The sequence below is a fragment of the Oryctolagus cuniculus genome, chromosome 2 (genome assembly GCF_051225735.1).
Source record: "Oryctolagus cuniculus isolate XC-2025 breed Fujian yellow rabbit chromosome 2, ASM5122573v1, whole genome shotgun sequence".
Taxonomy (NCBI): Eukaryota; Metazoa; Chordata; class Mammalia; order Lagomorpha; family Leporidae; genus Oryctolagus; species Oryctolagus cuniculus.
The window spans coordinates 12,270,989-12,296,986 of NC_142868.1; the positions used below are offsets into that span (position 1 = coordinate 12,270,989).

The following is a 25,998-nucleotide window of genomic DNA, read 5'->3' on the forward strand; positions in this document are numbered from 1 at the left end:
TCTCAATACCATCAATGAGCCGATGACTAACAAAATTAAGGTGCAATATCACATACGACAGATTTTTTAAAAGAGGAAATGCTAGGGGCCAGCATCATGGCTCACTTGGTTAATCCTCCACCTGTGGTGCTGGCATCCCATATGGGCGCTGGGTTCTAGTCCTGGCTGCTCTTCTTCCAGTCCAGCTCTCTGCTGTGGCCCGGGAAGGCAGTGGGTCACTGCACCTGTGTGGGAGACCAGGAGGAAGCACCTGGCTCCTGGCTTCGGATAGGAGCAGTTCCGGCCATTTGGGGAGTGAACCAACAGAAGGAAGACCTTTCTCTCTGTCTCTCTCTTTCTCTCACTGTCTATAACTCTACCTGTCAAATAAATAAAAAATAAAATAAAATAAAAATAAAAAAAAGAAAAGAGGACATGCTTAGGTATAAATCAAAGTGTGGACAGAACCAGCATAATGAAGATTACACAGTGTTGATGGAAGAAAGCAAAGAAATAAGTAAACATGTCATGTTCTCTACACAAAGAATCAACCTAGGAAAAACGTCAAATCTTCTCAAGTCAATACACAAGTCTAACATAAGTTCTCTCAAAATCTCAGAAAATACATACAGATATGAACAAGATTACTAAAAATTTGTATATAAAGCAAAGGAACATCAATAGCGAAGGCAATTTTAAAAAAATAAGGATAATGTGGGAAGTACCAAGTTATTTGACTTCAAGACTTACTGGATCAACATAGTATTCAAGACTGTGCAGTACAAAACAAGGACAGATACACCAATCAATGCAATAGAACGGAAAACCCAGGAATACACTCACATAAGTATGCCCAACTGAATTTTGGCAAAGGTGCAAAAGTGAATCAATGCTACAGGTAGCCTTCACAATAAATGATGCTGGAACAATTAGACATGCCAAGGCCTAAAAATTAACTTGAACTGAAATCTCACATCTTATATAAAAATTAACTCAAAACTGATTATGCAATTAAATATGAAACTATACAATTCTTTGAAAAAATATCAGAGTTCCAGTTCCAGTACTGTTTGCAACACTTCCAATCCAGCTTCCTGCTAATGTGCCTGGGAAGGCAGTGGATGATGGCCTAAGTGTTTGGGCCCCTGTCACCCTTTTGGGAGATCTGGATGGAATTAAATACACACATAAGGGGAAATCATGGGAATCTCGCATTATGAAACATGCTCTTAGACTTGACATTAATAGCCCATGTCATAAAGGCAAAATTAATGACTGACTTCATCAAAATTAAAAACTTTTGCTCTGTGAAAATCCTACGTAGAGAATGAAAAGATCAGCTACAAAATGAGAGAATATATTTTCAAGTCACACATCTGACAAAGGACCACCATCTATAAAATATAAGGAACACTTTAAAATCAACAAATAAAAACATGCAATCTAATTAGAATATGAGCAAAATACACAGAGATATTTTACTAAAGAAGTTATGTAGGGGTTGGCGCTGTAGTATAGTGGGTTAAGCCACCGCCTGCAGTGCCAGCACCCCATGTGGGTACCTGTTCAAGACCCAGCTGCTCCACTTCCTGTCTAGCTCTCTCCTATGGCAACCGGGACAGAATCCGACGCCCTGACCGGGACTAGAACCTGGTGTGCCGGCGCCGCAAGGTGGAGGATTAGCCTAGTGAGCCACGGCGCCAGCCATATCTTGACTCTTTCAATGTCAAGATCCTGTGACACTGAACATTGTGGGGAAATGGGTACACAGGAGCTCTCTGTGTTATTTCCTACAGCTCTGTGTCAATCTGTAATTATCTCAAAACAAAACGTTTGATTTAACAAACTGATATACTTCAACCTCTAGATCTAACAGCTGAGTGAACTCAAGCAGGGTAAAGACAAAGAAAACCAGGCAGACACATTAAGGGCAGCTGTTTGTCTGAAACACAAAATTGAGAACGATTCTTAAGAGCAGAGAATGGAAAAAAAAAGAACCATTAAAAACATAATATCACAATATGAACACAATTGACTTCCCATCAGAAATAAGAAAGCTTATGAACAATAAAACACTATCTTTTATGTGTTGAAAGAAAAAAGCATCTGCCAGCAAAGAATTCAGTAGATAGCAAAAAATACTTTTTGAGAAAGAAAGCAAAGCTCTGTCTCCTGGTAATAGAGGTGTGGTAGGCAGGATTCTAAGATGCCACCTTCACACCCCCATGATCCCTGTTCCGTGGTGGCACTGTCTTTAAAATGCCCTCTCCTTAAGCATTGTCAGGGCGAGACCTGTGACTCAACAGGTGTGGCAAAAATGATGGGCTGTCACTCTGGAATTAGTTCATTTTGTATGTGTTTGTTAATTTTTTATATTTTTATGTGCTTGTATATATATCTGCACACCAACACACAGGCACACACATACATCTATATGGTTTTTTCAGCTTGTGTGAAAGAGACTTTTCTTGTGTCCTTAAAGAAGCAAACTGCTGTGTAATGAACTGCCTTTAGACAGTACTGCACTGTGGAAAACTTCCAAAGGCCTCTGGAAAATGAGGACTTCAGTCCTACAACCTCAAGGCACTGAATTCTGTCAAAAATTCCAAGAAATGGCTTAAGAGGGCCCTGCGTTCTAGAAGGGAACATGGACTAGTCAAAACAATTGCAGCCTGGAGGGAGTCCTAGGCAGAGGCCCCCACTTAGCCATGTTCCAGCCTCTCAGCACTCAGAAATAATAATAAAATGGATGAGATCGATAATGGCAGATTAGGGAGCAGCACGCTACACAGGGCTATGGAGAAACAGCAAGAAGTATAGGAGTTGTACACTCCATGGAGATTATAAGAGAAAACTGCCTGGGAAGCCCCATGCGGGGAGAACCAGCTTGAACCAGTGCGGTGAGTGTTGGCACACCCCCCAGAAAGCTTGGAAAATCGAAGCTGTGGACAGCCAGAGCCAACAGCATTTTTGAGACAAGGTCAGAAGGCAGGACCAATGGCGGCAATCCATGGGTATAGCAGTGCGGATCTGGTAGAGAACCTGGGGAGCCAGTGGTTGATGGGGCTCACCTGAGGTCCAAGTGGAAGTGGAGAGAGTCAGCTGATTCAAACCAATCTCTCCAAAGTCCACAACCTGGCTGAGAGAGAGTGGATGCCCTTTTAAATCAGGACTACAACCAGAGAAGTTCCCAGGTGCACATATAATAGCCCACTGAGATTGGGTGCCAGAACACAGTGTTGGCAGCTGTGGCAGGCAGGCATTTAGCTGTAGTGTGTGATCCAGAGTTGGGAATGGGGCAATGGCCCATAGCCCCGACTGCCTGAGAGGCTGACCAGGAGGTTGCTGGGCAACTACCAGAAACACAGGTCCACCAGTGCCAGCAGTGTCTGGGGGAACCCTAGGTGCTAAGACCTGGGGCCTGGCTGGCTAGATGAAAAGCCGCAGGGCACAGCTAGGAATCATTGCCCTGGAAACTCATCCCACCTTGGAACACTGACCAGAGCCCCCGGGCCATACCCACCACACACCTCCTGTTAGTCACTGAAAGGGCAGACATTCCAGAAAGCTACAGAAGCATAGCCCCAACGCTTCTCGGCCTTTTGGCTAAGATCAAGTGCAGAAGCATAGCCCCAAAATTAAAAGTCAATGGAAGAAAAAATTTAAAAACCAACTCCATAAATGCCGAAAAATAAGAACCAAAATTCCAATAACAAAAATAAGGAAGTCACCATGAACCTGCCCCCCAGAGGAACACAACATTTCAGTATTAGAATGTGAAGATGAAGAGATTGAGGAAATGCCAGAAATGGAATTTAGAAAATTAATCATAGGATTATTAAAAAAATCAGAAGCAAATCCATGAACTAAAGAAAACTATACAAAACATGACAAAAAATTTTCCCAGGAATCAAGGATATAAAGAGAAATCAAAATACAATTTTAGAAATGAAGAATTCAATGGATCAAATAAAAATGCAGTGGAAACTCTGAACAGCAGACTTGATGTAGAACAAGAAAGAATGTCTGGACTAGAAGACAAATCTTTGGAAATCTTACAAGAAGAAAATAGAAAACTTAAAAACAGTGTTGGAGACCTGCGGGATACTATCAAACAACCAAACATAGGGGTCTTTGAAGTACCTGAAGGAGTGGAACAAGAGAAGGGAATAGGAAGCGTATTTAGTGAGGTAATTGCAGAAAGCTTTCCCAATTTAGAAAAAGGTATGTTCAAACAGAGGAAACACATAGAACTCCTAACAAACAAGACCAGAAAAGATCTTCACCATGACATACTGTAGTCAAACTCTCCCCAATAAGACATAAAGAAAAGATTCTAAAATGGACATGAGAAAAATGCCACATTATGTTCAGATGATAGCCAATTAGATTCACAGCTGACTTCTCATCAGAAACTCTACAGGCTAGAAAGGAATGGCAAGATATAGTCCAAGTCTTAAAAGAAAAAAAAACAACTGTCAACACAGAATACTGTACCCCACAAAGCTTACATTTATGAAAAAAGGTGAAATAAAGATCTTCCTTAACAAACAGAAATTGAAAGAATTTGTTGACAGTACTACAGCAGATACTTAAGGATGTGTTACTCACAGAAACACACAAAGATAGCCAACATTTTTAAGAAGGTTTTTATTTAATGAATACAAATTTCATATGTACAGCTTTTAGGAATATAGTGTTTCTTCCCGCCATTCCTGCCCTCCCAACCCCACCTCCATCCCACCTCCTATTCCCTCTCCCATTCCATTTTTCATTAAGATTCATTTTAATTGACTTTATATACAGAAGACCAACTCTGTACTAAGTAGAAATTTCAACTGTTTGCACCCACACAGACACACAAAGTATAAATTACAGTTTGAGGACAAGTTTTCCCATTAATTCTCATAGTACATCTCATTAAGGACAGAGGTCCAACATGAGGAGTAAGTACACAGTGACTCCTGTTGTTGATTTAACAATTAACACTCTTATTTTTGACGTCAGTGATCACCCGAGGCTCTTGACATGAGCTGCCAAGGTTATGGAAGCCTTTGAGTTCACAAATTCTGTCAGTATTTAGACAGGGCCATATGTAAAGTGAAAGTTCTCTCCTCCTATCAGAGAAAAGTACATCCTTCTTTGATGGTCATTTCTTTCCACTGGGGTCTCATTCACAGAGATCTTTCATATAGAACAGTTTTCGCTGCTATGTCTTGGCTTTCCATGATAGTCACCATTAAGAAACAATGAGAAGGCAGAAAAACCACCAGTAGAAGCACAAAATAAATCCAAAGTAAACAAGAGGAAGAATTATAGAAAAATGGCAGGGCCAATTCATTACTTATCAATAGTCACCTTGAATGTAGATGGCCTCAGCTCTTCAGTTAAAAGATACAGACTGGCTGAATGGATTGAAAAACAAGACCCATCTATTTGCTGCTTACAAGAAATACATTTCTCCGGGCCGGCGCCGTGGCTCACTTGGCTAATCCTCTGCCTGCAGCACCACCACCTCGGGTTCTAGTCCCGGTTGCTCCTCTTCCAGTCCAACTCTCTGCTGTGGCCCAGGAGGGCAGTGGAGGATGGCCCAAGTGATTGGGTCCCTGCACCCGCATGGGAGACCGGGAGGAAGCACCTGGCTCCTGGCTTCGGATCAGCATTGCACTGTCTGGAGGGGCCATTAAGGGAGTGAACCAATGGAAGGAAGATCTTTCTCTCTGTCTCTCTCACTGTCTATAACTCTCTCTGTCTCTCTCTCTCACTGTCTAATTCTGTCTGGCCAAAAAAAACACCAAAAACAAAAAAGCAAAAACATACATCTCACCAACAAAGATACAGGCAAACTGAAAGTGAAAGAATGGAAAAAGATAGTCCAGGCTAAGAAAAACCAAAAAGAGTTGGTGTTACCATCCTAATATTGTTCAAAAATAGACTTTCATATAACAACTGTTAAAAAAGACAAAGAAGGACATTATGTAATGATTAAGGGATCAACCCAATAAGAAAATGTGACTATAATAAATGAATATGCACCTTATTACAGGGTTCCTGGATACTTAAAAAATGTTAATAGACCTAAAGGGAGACATAGACTCCTACACAATAGTAATAGGGAACTTCAATACCCCATGCTCAGCAATGGACAGATCAAAAAGATAATCAGCAAATAAAAATTGACACTACAGATCAAGTGGACCTAATGGATATCTACAGAACCTTTCACCCCACAGTGGCAGAATACACATTTTTCTCATCAGTACATGAAACTTTTTCCAGGATAGATAATATGCTAGGCTACAAAGCAAGTCTCAGCAAATTCAAAAAAATTGAAATCGATCCATGCACTTTCTCTGACCACAATGGTTTATAGCTAGGAATCAGCAAATCAAAAATCTCTAGAATATGCGTAAACACATGGATACTGAACAACATGCTCCTGAATGAAAAATGGGTCACAGAAGAAATCAAAAGAGAACAAATGAAGATGATAATTCATCATATCAGATACAACCAAAGCAGTGTTAAGAATGAAGTTCATAGCAACGAGTGCCTACATAAAGAAACTGGAAAGGTACCAAATAGATGAGCTATTAATGCATTTCTGGGACCTAGAATATCAACAACAAACAAACCCAAAACTAGTAGGAGTAAAGAAATAATTAAAATTGGAGAATAAGCAAAATTGAAACAAAAAATATTAAAAAAAATAAGTGAAATAAAAAGCTGGGTTTTTTTTAGATTCTTGTCTCTTATTTATGAGGAATGTATAATGTTAGTCACTTTTATCAAGAATCATATAAAAGTGGAATCATAAAACTGGACTGCAGCCATCATGGCACCCAAGTGTATGCTGGGCTCTTCCTTGCTCTGTTTTTGGAGTCACTGCAAAGACCCCAAAACCAAAAAAGTCCCTTCAACTTGAGTAAAGGAAATAGTTTCAAGCATTGGCACTTTAAAGTGATTATTCAAAGAATGCACAATAGCCACAGTTCAGACAAATCAACTACAAAAATCGTTAAAAAGAAAAGTGGGAGATCAGGTCCTGCTTATTAAAAACAGATTGGACAAAAATGGGAAGATCACTGGGTGGAATCTTGGCCTCCTCTGTCCTGTGTGATGAGGGGGTGTGGGGATGTGGTGAGTGGGCTGCATATGCTCCTCCCACAGCAGAAACCAGATGCCTCCTTGTTTGCTAGAGATGGCAGGGAGAGAGCCAGCTCTGGTTTCCCGAGGACCCCTTGCTCACAGTTAATAGGAGGCAGCTGAGTCAGCTCTGCCAGAGATTCTAATGCTCAGGATGCACCAGGGCCCAATATGGAAACAATGTGTCAATGTGACACATCACATTAACCAATCAACAACAACCATATGATTATCTCAATAGATGCAGAGAAAGCATTTGATAAAATACAACACTCTTTCATGATGAAACCTCAGCTAATTGGGTATAGAAGAAACATTACTCAACATGATCCAGGCAATTAATGACCAACCCATGGCCAACATCCAATTGAATGGGGAAAAGTAGGAAGCATTCCTACTTTTTTTACATTTCCCACTCTCACCACTGCATTTCAATGTAGTCCTGAAAGTTTTAGCCAGAGCCATTAGACAAGAAAAAGAAATCGAGTAATACAAACTGGCAAGGAGGAAGTCAAATTATCCCTATTTGCAGATGACATAATTCTTTATTTAAGGGATCCAAAAGACTCCACTAAGACACTATTGGAACTCAGAAGAGTTTGGTAAAGTAGCAGGATATAAAATCAGCACAGAAAAATCAATAGCCTTTGTATACACAGACAATGTCATAGCTGAGTACAACCTTCTAAAATCAATCCCATTCATAATAGATACAAAAATATTCAAATACCTTATAATAAATTTAACCAAGGATGTAAAAAATCTCCAAGATGAAAATTATAAAATATTTTAAAAAAGCAGAAGATACAAAAAAATGGAAAAATCTTCTATGTTCATGGAATGGAAGAATCAATATCATCAAAATGTCCATACTACAAAAAGCAATCTACAGATTCCATGTGATATCAAATAAAATACCAAAGGCATTCTTCTCAGATATAGTAAAATTATGCTGAAATTCATATGGAAACAGAGGAGATCCCAAATACCTAAAGCAATCTTATATAACAAAAACAAAGCTGGAGACATCACAACACTAGATTCCAAGACATACTACTAGGCAGTTGTAATCAAAACAACCTGGTTCTGGTAGAAAAACACATGGACAGACCAATGGAACATAATAGAAACACCAGAAATCAATCCAAGCATCTACAATGAACTTTTCTTTGACAAAGGACCTAAAATCTACCCCTGGAGTAAGGATATTCTCTTCAACAAATGGTGCTGGGAAAACTGGATTTCCATATGCAGAGGTATGAAGCAAGACCCCTACCTTACATTTTACACAAAAATCCACTCAAAATTGATTAAAGACCTATATACAGTCAAAAACCATAAAATTAATAGAGAACATTGGGGAAACCCTGCAAGACATTGACACAGGCAAAGAGTTCTTGGGAAAGACCCCAGACACACAGGCAATCAAAGCCAAATTTACAAATGGGATTACATCAAATTGAGAAGCATCCGTACTACAAAAGAAATACTCAGCAAAGTGAAGAGGCAACAGACAGAATGAGAGAAATTATTCATAACCTATATAATTGACAAAGGATTAATAACCAGAATATACAAAGAGATCAAAAACTCAACCACAACAAAACAAACAACCCAACTAAGAAATGGTCAACAGACAAACAGAAATTTTTTAAAAGAGGAAGTCCAAATGGCCAACAGACACATGAAAAAATCCTCAGGATCACTAGCCTCCAAGGAAATGCTAATCAAAATCACAATGAGATTTTACTTCACTCCAGTTAGAATGGCTTTCATATAGAATTCAACAAACAACAAATATTGGTGAAGATGTGGGGAAAAAGGTAACCTAATCCATTGTTGGTAGGAATGCAAACTGGTAAAGCCACTATGGAAGACAGTATGGAGATACCTAAGAAATCTGAATATAGACCCACCATATGACCCAGCCATCCTGCTCCTGGGAATTTACCCATTTACCCAAGGGAAATGAAATCAGCATATGAAAGAGTTATCTGTACCCCCAGGTTTATTGCAACTCAATTCACAACAGCTAAGATGTGGATTCAACCCAAATGCCCATCAACTGAAAACTGGATAAAGTAGTTATGGGATATATACACCATGGAATACGACACAGTGGTAAAAAACAGAAACAAAAACAAAAAGCAAAATCCAGTCATTTGTAACAAATAGGCTGAAACTGGAAAACATCATACTTAGTGAAATAAGCCATTCCCAAAGTGACAAATACCATATGTTCTCCCTGGCCTGTGATAACTAATAGAGTACCTGAAAGGCAATCTGTAGAAATTAAATTGACACTTTGAGAAGCAATGACTTTGAACAGGCCTTGTCTTGACTGTTGAGGAACAGTTTCTTTTCATTCTATTTGTTGAACTCTTTACTTGACATAGAGTTCATAATATGTGTATAAAGTTAATTGAAAATAGATTTTAGTGAAAATAAAAATGGGAATAAGAGAAGGAGGAGAAAGGGAGGTGGGAGTGTGGGTGGGAGGGCAGGCACAGTGGGAAGAATTACCATGTTCCTAAAGTTGTAATTATTAAATGTATAAAGTTTGTATCTATAAAGCTGCATAGTTCTGCATACATTCCTACAGACTTACTGCTAAGGGAACAGTTTAAAAACTTGCCATAGGGGTCAAGCGCCATGGCTCACTTGGTTAATCCTTCACCTGCAGCACCGGCATCCCATATGGGTGCCAGGTTCTAGTCCCGGTTGCTCCTCTTCCAGTCCAGCTCTCTGCTGTGGTCCAGGAGAGCAGTGGAGGATGGCCCAAGTGCTTGGGCCTCTGCACCTGTGTGGGAGACCAGGAAGAAGCACCTGGCTCCTGGCTTCGGATCAGTGCAGCACCAGCCACAGCAGCCATTTGGGGAGCGAACCAATGGAAGGAAGACCATTCTCTCTGTCTTTCTCTCTCACTGTCTGTATCTCTACCTGTCAAATAAAAAAAAATAAACTTGCCATGGAACATCAAATCTGCAGAAACGGGGTGGTAAAAAAGGATTTTAAGTGTTAAAGTGATTATAGGAATAGGATTAAGCATTGAAGTGATCATATATATATATAGGATTAAGTGTTAAAGCAATCATACAAATAGTATTAAGTGTTTGGTAATAATAATAGATATAATTAAAAAGTTGTGAACACTCCAACATGGGAATCAGTCCATATGACAGACTCATAGAAAGACAAATAAAATTGCACTCCAACCTCAGAATCAGCCCTTAAGGCTTCCTGGTCTGGATGAAAAGCCCACAAGAGCATTTCAGGCATGGGAAGCCAAGATACTGTGGCAAAAAGTGTCCTACATGAAGGACTTCTGTGGGTGAGACCCCAGTGGAAAGAAGTGGTCATCAAAGAAGCATGTACTTTTCTCTGAAAGGAGGAGAGATCTTCCACTTTCCTTAAGGTATAGTCTAAATACTGAAAGAGTTATCTGTACCCCCAGGTTTATTGTAACTCAATTCACAACAGTTAAGATGTAGATCAACCCAAATGCCCATCAACTGAAAACTGGATAAAGTAGTTATGGGATATATACACCATGGAATACGACACAGTGGTTAAAAAAAAAAAAAAAACGGAAGCAAAAACAAAAAGCAAAACTCACGTCAAGAGCCATGGGTGATCACTGATTTCATATATAAGAATATTAATTGTTAAATTAACAACAGGAGTCATTGAGCACTAACTTCTCATGCAGTACCTATGTACTCAAAGAGTTGTATTATGACAGTTAATAGTAAAAGTTGTTCTCAAAGATTTACTTCGCTTTAGTGTATTAAGTGGGGAATACTCTTAAGTCTCACAAGTTTTATATAAGCCTACATGCCCAACTCCATTGCTTGTTTCCTTGGTGCTTCTTCAGTTAATGATAAACTTTTTTTCAAAGAAAAAAGTATATTATTGCAAAAATTAATAGAAAAGCAAAGAAGGAAGCAGGAGGAAGGGTGGGAGTGAGGAAGGGAGGGAGGAATGAGTGGGAAGTGTCATTATGTACTAAAACCGTATGTATGAGATACATGAAATTTATTCCATTTATATAAACAAAAATGAAATAGAAAAAAGAAATGATAAAAAGATAAATATGTTGTTTTAACCTGCTAAGTTGGGTTAATTTGTTAAACAACTGTAGTTAGTGCATGTCGATGAGATATCTGATTGGAATAACCTTCTTTCAGATAATAACTATAAAATTTGGACAAGATACTCTTTCAAACACCATAAAACTAGTTAATGTTTTTTGTTGCTATTTTCATAGTATGTTTTTGGGCCATAGTGAGATTTAGCTAGAAATTAATACCAATAAGATACTCTGAAAAACTGTCTCAGACTTGGAAATGAAACAATTCATTTCAAAATGATCCATGAGTTAATAGATAAGTCAAAGTGTAATTGAAAAATATTTAAGCTCAATTAGGTTAAAATATTAAAAACTATGGAAGGCAATTTGTGCAAAATTATATGTGAAAATTTTATATAAGTAAGAAGAACTCAAAATCAATTATCTAATTTTCAAATTTTTTAATTTTTTAAAAATTTTATTTAAGTTATGCAAGTTTCATGTTATTTCATATATTCTGATTTAGGAACATAATGACACTCCTCACACCCTCCATCCCTTTCTCCTCCTCCCTCTCAAAACCCTGCTCCAAATTTTTATAAAGATCTATTTTGAGTTTATTTCATAATTATATAGTTAACCCTATACTTAGTAAGAGAGTTTAACAAATAGTATGAAGGAAAACAAAACAAACCAAAAAACACTGTTCCTCAATGGAAGAGATAAGGACTCTTAACAACCATCAGATCATGAAATGTCTACTTTACTCCAACATATCACATTTCATTGACTTCCCTGGAACTTGACCTGAAGCAGTTAAGACTGCTGAACTTTGTAGGGTGGGGCTAGCAAGACCCTTTTTGCTTAACTTGCCCTGATTTAGCTTCTCTTAAAGATTGCATGAGCACAAAGATGTCTGTACAACAATCATGACCCAAGGCCAGGTACAGACACTCTGAGTTGCAAGTAAGGAGGAAGAATAAATTCTTGGAAGAGTTATAGGGTTAGGGGATGGTGCCAACTCTATTAGTTACCTCAGATCTGGGAAAACATATGATATTTGTCTTTTTAGCACTGGCATATTTCACTAAGTATAATGGTTTCCAGTTGTATCCATCTTGTTGCAAAAGACAGGATTTCATTTTTATTTACAGCTGAACAGTACTCCATAACATATATATACACAATAATTTCTTTATCCAGACAACAGTCAATGGACATCTGGGTTGATTGCATACCTTAGCTATTGTGAATTTTTAGCTGTAATGAACATGGGGGTACAGATATCTCTTTCATATGCTGATTTATTTTGGTTTGGGTAAATTCCCAGGAGTGGGATTGGCTGGATCATATGGTAGGTCTATGTTCAGTTTTCTGAAGGATCTTCATACTGTCTTCCACAGTGGCTGTACCACTTTATATTCCCACCAAGAGTGGACCAGGGTACCTTTTCCTCATTTCCTCACCAGCATTTGTCATTTGTTGATTTCTGTATATGCACAATTCTAACAGGAGTGAGGTAAAACTCCACCATGGTTTTCATTTGCATTTCCCTGATGGCTAGTTATCCTGAGCATTTTCTCAAGTGTCTGTTGGCCATTTGAATTTCACCTCTTGAAAAATGCCTGTTCAAGTCCTTTGTCCATTTTTTAACTGTGTTTTTATTTTGTCATTGTTGTTGAATTTCTTGATCTCTTTATAGATTCTGGATGTTAAGCTTTTATCAGTTGTGTAGTTTGCAAATATTTTCTCCCATTCTGTTGGTTGCCTCTTCATTTTGCTGAGTGTTTCTTTTGCAGTGCAGAAGATTTTTGGCTTGATGTAATCCCATTTGTCAATTTGGCTTCAATTGCCTATGCTTCTGAGGTCTTTCCAACAAGTCTTTGCCTATGCCTATGTTTTACAGAGTTTCCCCAATGTTCTCAGTAATTTGAAGGTATCAGGTCATATATTTACATCTTTGATACATTTTGAGTGGATTTTTGTGGGTCTAGTCTCAGACTTCTGCATGTGAAGATCCCAGATTCACCAGAACCATTTGTTAAAAAGACTGTCATTGATTGAATTTTAGCTCCTTTGTCAAAGATAAGTTGCTTGTAGATGCATGGATTGATTTCTGGAGTGTCTATTCTGCTCTATTGGTCTACAAGTCTGTTTTTGTGCCAGTACCAGGCTGTTTTGATTATAACTGCCTGGTAGTATGACTTGAAATCAAGTATTATGATGCCTCTGGCTTCATTTTTGTTGTATAAGATAGCTTTAGCTATTTGAGGTCTCCTGTGTTTCCATAAGAATTTTAACATCATTTTTTGCTATATCTGAGAAAAATGTCATTGGTATTTTGATTGGGGTCACACTGAATCTGCAAACTGCTTTTGGTAGTATGGACATTTGGTGATGTTGATTCTTCCAATCCATGAATATGGAAGATTTTTCCATTATTTTGTATCTTCTTCAACTTCCTTCTTTTGCATTATATTTTTCATCATATAGATACTTGACATCCTTGGTTAAATTTATCCTGTTACTTAATTCTTTTTTCAGCTATTGTGAATTGACTGATCTTGAAAGTTCTTTCTCAGCCATGACATTGTGTATACAAAAGCTATTGATTTTTCTGTGTTAATTTTCTATCTTTCCATTTTACCAAAGTATTTTAGGAGTTCCAGTAATCTCTCAGTGGAGTCTTTTGGATTCCCTATATATAGGATCAAGTTATCTATTATTATGGATAGTCTGACTTCCTCCTTTCCAATTTGTATCCCATTGATTTCTACTTCTTGCATAAAGGCTCTAAAACTTCTAGGACTATATTGAAATGCAGTGGTGAGATTGGGCATCCTGTCTGGTTCTGGATCTTAGAGGGAATGCTTCCAGCTTTTTCCCATTCAATAGGATGCTGGCCATGGGTTTGTCATTAATTGCCTGGATTGTGTTGAGTGATGTTTCTTCTATACCCAGTTAGCTTAGCTTTCATCATGAAAGAATGTTGTATTGTATCAAATGCTTTCTCTGCATCTATTGAGATAATAATATGTTTTTTTGTTTTTCAGAAGGTTTGGTAATGTTATATATCACATTTATTCATTTGCAAATGTTGAACTAGCCTTGCATACCAGGGATACATCCCAATCGGTATGGGTAAATGATCTTTCTGCTGTGTTGTTGGATTTGGTTAGCTAATATTTTGTTGAGGACTTTTGTATCTATGTTCATCAGGGATATTGGTCTATAGTTCTCTTTGCCTGTTATATCTTTTTCTGGCAGATTTCACTGAAGGAGTTTGGGAGGATGCCCTCCCTTTCAATTGCTTTGCATAGCTTGAGAATAATTGGAATATGTCTGTTAGGAGTTCTTTGTGTTTCTTCTACTTGGGTATTCCTTTCTCCATATTGGGGAAGTTCTCTGTAATTATTTCACTAAATAGGCCTTCTAGTCCACAGTCTCTTTTGACACCTCAGGAACTCCTAAGACTCATATGTTAGCTTGTTGAAACTATCCCGTAAATCTCCAACATTGTTTTTAAGTTTTCTAATCTTGGTTTGTTTGTTTGTTTTTTTTTGTGTGTGTGTGTGTGTGTGTGTGTGTGTTTGTGTGTGTAATGGGAGGAGGTCTGACTGTAAGATTTCCAAAGATTTGTATTCTAGTTCAGATATTCTTTCTTCTGCCTCACCAAGTCTGCTGTTAAGGCTTTTCTAATTTTCAATATTAAAAAAGCTGGAACAAGAGAAGAAATTAAGTGCTACAAAAATAGAAAAATGGAAAGATCACAAAATAAGTCAATGAAATAGACATAAACATGCTATAGAGAATAATATTTTTTAAAAAACAATAAAAAGCTACTTTTCTAAAAAGAAAACCTCCTAGGAACACTAATCAATAACCAAGAAGAGTTGTAAGTTACAAATCTGTCATCAAAGAGAGGCAATGACATAAGGTAGTACACACATGAAAAGAATAGTAAGGGAATATTTTGAATGTGTCAAAATGTGTCATAGTGTCAAGAAAGGCAGCAAGATGGATGAAATAGAGAAATCTTTAAAAATATAATTTAATAAACCTGACAAAAGATAAACTACAAAATATGAATAGATTCATATGTATTAAAAGTAATTGGATTTGTTATGAAAAACCGTTTCACACAGAAATATCCAAGGCCAAGTGATTTCTATCAAACAAGATAAAGTACTGATCTTTACAGAATAAAACCAATTCCACACAAACTGTTTCAAAAAAAAAAAAAGAACCAGAAGATAGGACACTTGCCTACTTATTTGATAACAGGTTTTTTTTTTTGTTTGGTTTTTTTTTTTTTTTTTTGACAGGCAGAGTGGACAGTGAGAGAGAGAGACAGAGAGAAAGGTCTTCCTTTGCCGTTGGTTCACCCTCCAATGGCCGCCGCGGCCGGCGCGCTGCGGCCAGCACACCGCGCTGATCCGATGGCAGGAGCCAGGAGCCAGGTGCTTTTCCTGGTCTCCCATGGGGTGCAGGGCCCAAGCACCTGGGCCATCCTCCACTGCACTCCCTGGCCACAGCAGAGAGCTGGCCTGGAAGAGGGGCAACCAGGACAGAATCCGGTGCCCCGACCGGGACTAGAACCCGGTGTGCCGGTGCCGCAAGGCGGAGGATTAGCCTAGTGAGCCACGGCGCCGGCCTTGATAACAGTTTTATGCTGAGACCAAATCCTGACAAAGTTATTGAGACACATATTCATACAGATAAATAGGTAGATGATAGATTGATAGATAGATATGCATATGCTTTTAGGAAATATTAGGGAATAAAACTGAGCAATATATTAAAAAGATAATATATCACAACTAAATAGATTTTGTCTCAGTCTATCAACATTGTTTTAACATCTGAAAATCAAAGTATTCATCATATGTATAGAATAAAGAACAGTTATATGGTGAACTCAATACATACATAAAATTCTATATTATTTATTATAAGTCTTTATAAAATTAGGATCAGAAAGAAAATTCTTCAATCTGACACAAGTCAATATGAAGAACTAGAGCTAGAATCATACTTAGTAGTGACTATTATGCAATTTTCCCATAAGATTAGGTACAGGGGCAGGTGTGAGACCTATATCTCACACCAGAGTACCTGATTTGAGTCTCAGCTACTCTGCTTCTGAACCAGTGTACTATTAATGCAACCAAGAATGTAGCTGGTGATGCAAGTAATTGAGTCCTTGCTACCAATCAGGGAAGCTCAGATGGAATTCCAGGCTCCTGAATTCGGCCTGTCCCAGCCCCTCTTGTTTCTAGCATCTGTGAGGTGAGCTAGCAGATGCACAATATCTCTCTCAAGCTTAGCATTGTGGCTCAGGGGATTAAGCCACCACTTTTGACACCTGCATCCCAGCATCCCATATTGGAGTGCTGGTTCAAGTCTTAGCTTTTCCACTTCTGATTCAAATACTTGGCAATGTAACTGGAAAAGTAATGGAATATGGCCCAAGTGCTAGGGCCTCTACCACACATGTGAGAAACCTGGATGGAGTGCTGGGCTCCTGGCTTTGGCCTAGCATATCCCCAAACATTGTAGTCATTTGGGGAGTAAACAACTGGATGGAATCTCTCTCTCTCTCTGGCTCTCTCTGGCTCTCTGGCTCTATCACTCTGCCTTTCCAATAAATAAACACAGAAGTTTAGGGGTAAGGCAAGGTTATTCACACTGTTAGCATTTCTATTCAACATTGTACTGGAGGTCTTAGCCTATTTAGCACGGCAAGAAAAAGACATAAAATGCATGAAGACTGGAAATAAAGAAGTAAAACTTCCAACCAATATGATCATGACATAGAAAATCATGAGGAGTCCTCCTCTTTCCCCTTCAAACAACAACAATAACAAAACCAAAAGAAAAAAAAAAGTGTAAGAACTACTAAGTGAGGGTTAGCAAGATCCCAGGATATCACAGGTCAACCTGCAATCATTAATTATATTTCTGTATATTATCAACAAACAGAAAGCAAAACATTCTTAATTCCATTTACAGTAGTATCATAAGTACTTAAGAAACTTAGGAACAAATTTAACCAAAGATGGGCAAGACTTTTTTTTCTCAAAACTACAGATCTACAGAGAGAAATTTCAAGACCTAAATACATAAGGAGATACACCATCCATAGTTAAACAGACTTAACATTTTGAAGATGTCAATTCCTCCCCATTTAATTCAACACCATCCAAATCATAATCCCAGCAAGTTTTTAAAATAGAAAATTGTGTGTTGTGTCTAAAATTTATATGGAAATATAAAGAACCTAGAGTAACAAAATAAATCTTGAAAAAGAATAAAACTAGAAGACTGACACTTTGTGACCATGAGACCTGCTGTCATGCTAAGTCAGGGAGAGTATAGTATTTGTGTAAGGACAAATGAATCAAGCAACAAAATGCAGTCCAAAATAGAACCTTTTATATGGTCAATTGACTTCATTGAAGGTGCAAAGTAATTCAATAAGGAAAGTCCATTCAACAAATGATGCTGGAACTAATAGACATCCATATAAGAAAAAAGTGCCTAGGTTCTTAGCTCTTGCTATACACAAAATTAATTTGATACGGATGATAGATATTAGCATAAAAGCCATAAAGGACAAGTTTTATTAAAAAAATAAGGAAATATTTGCAAACTTGTGATGAGAGAAGAATTCCTGGAAAGGAAACAGAAATCAGGAACTTTCAAGGAAAAAAAGGCAAATTATATTTCATCAAAATAAAAATCTTTCTTTTCATCAGAAGATGTCCCTGACATTGCCGGCGATGTGGCGTAGCAGTAAAGCTGCCCACTGCAGTACAGACATCCAATATGTACTCTAGTTCAAGTCCCAGCTGCTCCACTTCCAATCCAGCTCTCTGCTATGGCCTGGGAAAGCAGTAGAAGATGGCCCAAGTCCTTAGGCCCCTGCACCCACATGGGAGACTCAGAGGAAGTTCCTGGTTCCTGCCTTCAGATTGGTGCAGTTCCAGCCATTGCTGCCAACTGGGGAGTGAACCAGCGGATGGAACACCTCTGTCTCTCTCTCTCTCTCTCTCTCTCTCTCTCTCTATCTGCCTCTACCTATTTCCCTCTCTCTAACTCTGCCTTTCAAATAAATAAATCTTAAAAAAAGAAGGTGTCCCTGAGATATTGCTAAGGAAAGAGTCAATACACAATTGGGAAAATATATATATACATATATATATGAATATATTATATATATTCCAAAAAGTTTATGGAAAATGTAATTAAAAGATAAGTTTATTCTGGTGCATAAGGGTAAAGGCTTACTAATGTGATGGTAAGCATAGACTGTGTTACCTTGAAAGTCATGGAGCATACATTTCTGGGAGATTCCTAGAGACCCCATGTGTATTATGTGTGTTCTAATGTGTATATTTAATAAACTTTTTGGACTATATATGTATATACACATTTAATAAAGGAGTCCTAATTAAAATACATAAACACAGCAATGAAAATAATTCAAACACCTCACCATAAATGATATAGGAATGACCAATGGACATGTGGAAAAATGCTCAAATGATATTAGTAAACACATAAATGAAAATTAGAAGTATAATGAGATACCACTACACAACAATGACTAGAATTAGACAGACTGACTAACATGGAAGGACAAAGAGGAAGGTGAGAATGAAGAGTAACTAAAACATGCATAAATTCCTAGGGTCAAATGCCACAAGCATGTCTAACGTTAAAAATTCACCAGTGTTGGTGCAGCAATTCTACTCCTGAGTATGTATACAACAGAAATAAAATAAAATATCCACTAAAATAGGCACAATAATGCTTAAAGTTGAGGCAGTTATTTGACACAACAGTTAAGTCTGGGATTGGGCTGTCCACATCTGGTATTGGAGTCCCTGGGTTTGAGTCCAGGTTGAACTTCTTGTTTATGCTCATCCTGCAAGGCAGGATGTGAGAACTCAAGTAGCTGGGTCCCTGACACCCACATGGGAGACTTGGATTGAATTTCCAACTCCCACCTTCAGCCTGGCCAAGCCCTGGCTGTTGCCAGAATTTCAGGGGTGAACAAGTAGATGGGAGCTCTCTCTGCTTGTCTTTCTCTCTCTACCTCTAAAACAAATAAATAAATATATTTTGAAAAAAGAATGTCTATAGAAAACTTATTAATAATTGTTTAAAAACTTAAAATAACTCAAAAGTCTAACAACAGAAGAACAAATTTAAATCTATGGTAAATGTATACTATTTAGCAATAAAAAGAAATAAACTACTGATAAAAGCATAGAAGAATTTTACAGACATATATTGGGAAAAAATCCAAGTTCACATATACATACTATGATCACATTTATATATAAAAAAAGAAAAGATAAAAGCAACGTATAGTTATAGAAGTCAGAAAATGTTTGACTCAAGGTAAGGAGATTTGACTCAAAAGGGGTATAAATAATGAAAGTTCCAGGGTTGATGAAATCATTCTCTCTTTAGTTTGAGGTTGATATAACACAATGCAATTATTCAAAACTAATTAAATCAAACACTTAATATCTGTGTGATTTATTGTGTGTAAATGATACCTCAATAAAAAAGAAGTTAAAATAAGATAAAAATTTCCATGAACGATATTTTTTAATTTTTATTATTATGATTTGTTCCATTGGTTTGCTAATAGCTTAAGCATAATCTGCTCTGAATTGCTAACAATTGATGACAATTTATTTTTCAGATTGTTTTGACAATTATAACTTTATTTCCACCCCTATTTGCTTTTATCTGTTCTTTGTAGTTTGTTATTGTTTTAGCTCTGCCTCTGCAGTGTTCCTTTTTGCTCACTTTAACAGTATTATCTTCAATTTACATTGGTTTCTTTCAGGGAATCTTTCCACCTGGATGGCCTATTTTGTGAAGGCTAGTTTAGTTAAAACCAGTTAGAACAGACATAACACAATTGGGCATAGGAAACCTTCAGGGAGTCAGGATACGACAAAACCAACAAATAAAAGAGGGTCTTTCCAAGCTCTCCCTGTTGTGGAAACTTGATTTTCTCCATCTGGACACCTCTCCATGTGTTAGTGACAGTTAAGGGACCCCTACCTGTCTCAAATACTCATCAGTATATTAAAAAGGAGTAAAGCTTATTTTACTTTTTAAAAGAATAAATACTACTAGGAGGTCTACCTATACATACTGTGTGTATAACCATTGGTGTGTTTCCACTGTCTTCTCATTTACTTCCCTCTTTGCTACTATTTACTCTTTAGGTCCTAGACAGCACTTCTCTGATAAGTTTCTCTGGCTTGAGAACTGAGTTAAGTGCCTCAGAGCCTTTGCACAGGAAACAGGTCACTCTGATTCATTCAAAAAATCTTCCATCCTTTATTCATTCAAGAAATCAGTGTCCTGGGTACTGTTACAGGTGCTTGAGATTCAGTAACAAACCAAATACTGCACCCCTCCTGGCATCTTTCTCACTGCACTGAAATTCTGATGGGGCAGACAGATATTTAAAAACAAGTAATGGGGGCCAGCGCTGTGGTGTAACAGGTGAAGCCGCAGCCTGCAGTGCAACACCCTATATGGGAGCCAGTTTGAGTCCCGGCTGCTCCACTTCCCATCCAGTTTTCTTCCATGGCCTGGGAAAGCAGTAGAAGATGGCTCAAGTCCTTGGGCCCTGTACACACATAGGAGACCCAGAAGCAGCACCTGGCTCTTGGCTTCGGATCACCTCAGCTCTGGCTGTTGCGGCCATCTGGGGAGTGGACCAGCGGATGGAACACCTCTCTCTCTCTCTCTCCCCTCCCCCACCTGCTCCCCGCCTCTGGCTCTTTCTAATTCTGCCTTTCAAATAAATAAATAAATCTCAAAAAAAGTAAAAAGCAAGTGACTTGTTAATAAGAAACAAGGACACAATACACCAGACGGTGTGTGATTGACAATGGATACCTGGTGGTCAAGGAGGCCCTTACTCTGACTGCGACCTTGAGCCAAGACCACAGTAGCCCACATGAATGTCCGCAATCTATTCCTGGATGAGGAAAGACCAGCCTTTCTGGGGGAGAAAGGGCAGAAGCAGAGAGGGAAATGGACAGGTACAAGGTACTTTTGAAAGTTAGCATGCTTGGGCGGTGCCACGGCTCACTAGGTTAATCCTCTGCCTGTGGTGCCGACACACCAGGTTCTAGTCCCGGGCAGTGCGCCGGATTCTGTCCCGGTTGCCCCTCTTCCAGGCCAGCTCTCTGCTGTGGCCAGGGAGTGCAGTGGAGGATAGCCCAAGTGCTTGGGCCCTGCACCCGCATGGGAGACCAGGAGAAGCACCTGGCTCCTGGCTTCGGATCAGCACGGTGCGCCGGCCGCAGTGTGCCTGCCGCAGCAGCCATTGAGGGATGAACAAACGGCATAGGAAGACCTTTCTCTCTGTCTCTCCCTCACTGTCCACTCTGCCTGTCAAAAAAAAAAAAAAAAAAAAAAAAAAGTAAAGTTAGCATCCATGCATCTTTCTTTTCAATGGATCAGTGTGAGAGATACCAGTGATATAGAAAAGAAGGGCTCAGGATGGCCCCCAGGTTCTGCTTTCAGATAAGAGGGAACAATGGTGCCATTTACTGAGACAAGAAAGTATAGGGAAGAGCAGGTAGGGTGGAGTGGCATCAGGTCAAGAGTTCATATCTGTGATGATAAATTTGAACTTCTGGGTACAGAGTGTTCACCCATGGTAGATCTGAGGGCACTCAGAACAATGTACTTGAAGTGGTAGATTGTACATGTTTTTGGTATGACTTTGCAACACCTCCCATCAAGACCAGGGGTCTATGTCTCTGCCTCTTGGATGTGAGGTTTGATGTGTGATTTTCTTTGGCCACACAGGATATTAGCAAATGTGACACAAGCAGAGGTTTGGAAAGTCTTCTTAGTAATCCCATGACCACTAAGGTGGGGACCAGCTGGGACTAGCCTGGCAGGTGTCCAGACACACATGGCTAGGTCACTACAGTCACATCATTCCCATCACTAGACATGAATAATTCTACCTTGGACCATCCAGCTCTATTGCAGCCGGCACAGAGCAGAATGTAAGAAAACAGAAAAATTCAAATCATTATATAGGCAAAACCTAACTGATGCACTGAACCAAGATCCACAGTGGATGCGTGACAGTTTCAGGCACAGTGGCTTCTTTCTCCTAGGGTCACTGCTTTTCCATTAGTCTAAGACTTGTCAGTTTATATACCACCATGTACTAGTTAGTATGACGAAGACCAGGGCATTCTAGTCTTATGTCCCACACAAGCTGCTGTTTTAAAACAAATAAGTATTAAAATCCATTCAGTTTGTTAATATGCAAAATCTCTCTCCCTCTCCCTCTCTCTCTCCCTGTGATGAGACAATGCAATATTGCTGTAAAAGCAACCAATAGGAATCCAATTCAGTCTCTGGGGGAAATTTATAGAAAAAAAATCCTTGCTCTGCCAGTGCTTTTTCCATGGCAATAAGAAGCATATGGGATGTCAGAGGAAGCATCTATCACAATATGTTGCATTGCAGTGCAGCAATTGGCATTTTCTCCAATTCCTCAAAGCATAGTTAAGAGCAAAATAAAAGTAAAGAAATGAGGTCCAGGCTACTGCAGCCATGCTGTCCCTTTCAAAGCATCCTATTCTACTGCTTTGAGGAGAAGCAAAAGCAAAACCATCAAATCCAAAGCCCCCACATATAGGAGACTTTCAGTCCCAGATGAGAAGACCTGAGCTGATACATTAACCCAAAGCACATATCACGTTGTAAACAGGGGCTTCAGCCACTGCTGCTCACACAGAACACAGGGACTGACGGATGGCATTCTCGGGTCCCATGTAGAATGGGAAGGGAGGCATGGGCTGTGCAGCCTGATTTAAGGAATGAGGAGTCCCAAGCTCCAGCCTGCTTTATTTCTAAGAGACTGCATGACTGTGGATGAGACATGTCACAATCAGAGAGGGAGGACTCTTTGAAATCATCATTAGCTTTAAACACTTTAGCATAGGACCTGCTGTTTGGAGTTAGGAGGAAACAGACAGGTGTAGGACTATTAGTGGGGCGCAGAAAACATTCCCTCAAACACAGGGCACCTTGGCATTTGACCCTCTCTTGCCTCTGTCTCCAGAAGCAGGACATAAAAGTGTTTTCTGACCTTCCTCTAAAGCAGGTGATCAGATCCTCATGTAAGAGGTTGCCACCCTGTACCCAGAGGAAAGGACGGCCCTCACCTAGAGAGACACACAGACACAGAGAAGTATCTGAACAAACAGACCTTCCTTACGTCTCTCACTCTATTGTCATTAGAACTTACTCCTTCCATCCGATCATGCTTCTCCAAGACCGTCCACTTCTCAAACCTAACAATATAAGACATAGTTTTCCTGTTCTTTGGGTCTTCATTTCTGAAGGCACCTGTGGCATGTACATCCTACTACTAAATAAGCATGCATGTTCTTCTCTTGTTAATCTGTCTTGTGTTAAAGGGCCCTCAGCCATGACCCTAGTGATGGGCCACTGCCACCACAATGACCCAGGTATCCCAAGTTAGCCAGTGAGTAGAGGAGGTTGTGGGGTGCTTGGAGCTACTGAAAGAGAACGACTGGCTGATGTGGAGGTGGCCTTATGATAAGTTGTGCCATTCAGCAGAAGGTAATTCTCATTCGATCCAGTCTGTGGTACCAGGTGCTTCTACACACATTGTTTAATGGAACCTGGCCATGATCCGGGGATGAGGGTAAAAACTCCTGCCCCTGCGTTACCCGTGAGGAAACAGATGAAAGGTGCTACGTGCCTCTCCCATCCTGCAGCCAGCAACAGAGCTTGGATTTAAACCCAAGTCTGTCAGTCTCTGGGTCCTATGCTTTTATCACATTATTCTTCTTGGTATATAAGACCCAAAAATAATGTCTTTGTATATATTCTGATATATTATGAGTAAGGATAGCATGGTACTCTCTAGCAGAAATATGCATAGCAGTCAATTATAAAACACAATTGTGACTAAATGGATTTCTTCTCTTCTTGCTCTTTTAGATTTATTTAATATAAGTTTGATGTGACACAGGGGCCTTCCTAAGGAAGTAGGAAGGAGTAGGAAAGGTGAGATTTTGAAACTGAACCCCCATAATGTAAAATCAGGACCCAGCATCTTGTCTGTCTCCCTTAGCCCAAGGTGTCCTTGCCTGTCCCTTATCAATAGGAACTCACTGACTTGAGGGAGTGATCCAGCCGGCCTCACTAGGTTCTAATAGCTGGACTCAAGGAGTCATTTATTTCTCTATTAGATCAGAACGTTGATGGCTAGTGTTGTCCTGGGTTGGATTGTGTAGGTGAATTCCAGGTCCAGACAGAATATAACTGCCACCTTCATGTGACCCCCAGAGAAACTAGAGCCTGCCTGGCCATCATGAATTCCCCAAGGAGCATGGCACCACTGACCAATCAAAGGAAGGTCATGAGCACCACTGCCCAACCAAGAACTTGGACATGAGCTGATCAGGGACCTCTCAGCACCAATTTCAGTCTATAAGAACCTTCACCCCTGAGTCCCCAGAGAGCCCGGGGGAGGGATTAAGCCATTGCTGCCCAGCTCCTTGCTCATCCTTTTCCAATAAATATCTCCTTTCTTCCATTACCACAACGTCAGCGATTGGCTTCTGCACATCAGGCAAGCGGACCCAGTTTGGGAGTTCTATAGCAATGGCTCCAACTAGTTTGGGGTGTTGTTCGGCAACAATTTCATCACACTACTCAGAATGGCACACAATTTAAAACCTATGAATTGCTTAGTTCAGACCATGGTTGACCACAGGTAACTGAAACCACAGCAAGTGGCATTGCAGGAAAGGAGGTGAGATTGCTGTGTTAATACCTGACACTCCTGGCACGGTAGTCTAATCAGTAGCTGCTGATACTCAGCTGAAATCTGCATTTCCACGGAGGGACTCAGGCAAAGGTGGTGCGAGTGGAGAGCCTGATCCGGAGCCTCTGGCTTTTGTCCTTGCTCTTCTCCTTGGCAAAGGCAACCAGACAGAACCACCTGGCACCTCCTACCTATTAGTCACGCTCCAGTGAATGAGATGATGCACCTCCAAGACTGAGCTCAGTGAGCACGTGGGGAAGACTCAGGGAATGTTGTTACACCTTTCAAGGCCACTCTCCTCTTGAAATGTCTCCTGATTCAGCCCATGGAGTGTGTAATAGGCCCACTTTCTAACCCCCTTCCTGTTCTCTGAGCGTCTCCTCCAGCTCTGGGAACCCATCCTGATTTACACTGTAGTTATCTGTGAGCTTATCCTACACCCCTGCTAGACTGTAAATCCTGATCCCTTTATCCCTTGCAGAGGCTCTGAGCATCATGCAGATCCCACCGCCAGGAGCTGGCCTCCCAGAAGCGCAGGGGCATCCCGCCTACACATCCTCTGACTCAATTCATCACCTGACGCTCCAGGCTTTAGCTTGTCCTAAACATCTCTGCATCAAAGCTGCCTGTGTTCAGTAGGGCAAACTGCTTGTTCTAAACTAGGCCTCTTAGGAGTGCCAAGTTTTTCGCCTCTTCAGGGAAAAAGAAAATGCCCCTATTCCTGTGGACTTGCAGGCAAGGCCTATTTTGGGGGGACTTCATCAGGGGCTGACATGTTGCCTCCAGGTAAAAGAGACACAAAGGAAGTTTAAGGAGGCTGATGACACTTCCTAGTCAAAGCAGTTTCCACAAATCAACTCATGAACACTTCATCACAGAGCAGGTGGTCCTAACCCACACTCCTGGAATTGGAAGGCTTCCATCCTGCAGCCAG

The 25,998-nt window shown here is 39.7% G+C and overlaps 1 long non-coding RNA gene across 2 annotated transcripts in view; it reads right to left on the reverse strand.

Moving 5' to 3' along the window:
* LOC127486441 (uncharacterized) overlaps positions 1–25,998 on the reverse strand; it is a 620,188-nt gene that overhangs the window by 93,299 nt on the left and 500,891 nt on the right. The window lies entirely within an intron of this gene.